Below are 892 nucleotides of genomic sequence, written 5' to 3'. Positions count from 1 at the left end.
AAAAATTGGTCAGAGTTCAAATTCTCATTTTAGTATTTGAAAAACCCGATAAATGGGTTTGTAAATGTGTCCAAACATCAGTATCTCCTTCATTGCTGTCTCTTATACACATCTAGATGTGTATAAGAGACAGGATTACAGGCGTGAGCCACCGCACCCGGCAACTACCTCTTGTTTTGAATCACAAATTCCTGGATGACTAAAATAAATTCCTAAAGTTAAATGGGGAAGGTAACTACCAGAAAATAAACACCAACTTTATTAACATAATAGCAACAGAGTTTCCAATTTCTCAAAAGGAAAATAACATGACAACACAAGTGTTAAATGAATAAATGCCTTTCAAGATGGTGGAGCACCCCTCCCTCTCCCCCAAAAACAGTAAATGCCTACATTTCTTGTTCTGATAGCTTCCCACCACACACCAAAAGTTCCTCAAGGACAGCTGCCACCAGAGCTGCTGCAAGAACGTGGTTTTCACCGGCTGTAGCTTCACAGCCAACTCCTCAAGCAGAAGACTAAAATATTACTTCTTTTTAGAAGATCTTGGTTGAGGGAGAACATATCAATATGGAGAACAGATCTCTGCTTCTCGAATTTAAGAAAAATCATTAACTAATCTATCAACTTTTCTCTAATACGGTGTGCCAGAGTGCTCTGTGAAGAATCCTTTTCCATCCCTACCACGTCTGGGTGAAGGGAGAGGAGGGGGTGGCAAGCTGCCAGTACACTAGCAGGCACTCCTGGTGATGCTATGGTCTCTGCTCCCTCTCTGCTGGTAGTAGTAGGCATGTTTTCTGGCAGCTGCAGCAGCTTGATGTTGGGGGGAGGAAGGGGCCACCCACCAATCACCTCTTCTTGAAGCCGTATTTTTTGCGTTCATAGAAGAGGT

At 42.7% G+C, this 892-nt stretch overlaps 1 protein-coding gene across 1 annotated transcript in view; it reads right to left on the bottom strand.

Moving 5' to 3' along the window:
* Positions 1 to 316: 316 nt before the first annotated feature.
* PHF5A (PHD finger protein 5A) overlaps positions 317 to 892 on the bottom strand; it is a 15,562-nt gene continuing 14,986 nt past the window's right edge. The window contains exon 5 of the transcript XR_001005969.1: positions 317 to 689. The gene's annotated coding sequence lies outside the window, so the exon portion shown is untranslated. The remainder of the gene's footprint in view (positions 690 to 892) is intronic.

This window comes from Mandrillus leucophaeus, unplaced genomic scaffold, assembly GCF_000951045.1.
Source record: "Mandrillus leucophaeus isolate KB7577 unplaced genomic scaffold, Mleu.le_1.0 Scaffold2, whole genome shotgun sequence".
Lineage (NCBI taxonomy): Eukaryota > Metazoa > Chordata > Mammalia > Primates > Cercopithecidae > Mandrillus > Mandrillus leucophaeus.
Note: the sequence above shows the minus strand (reverse complement) of the source record. Positions and strands in the feature narration are given on the sequence as shown.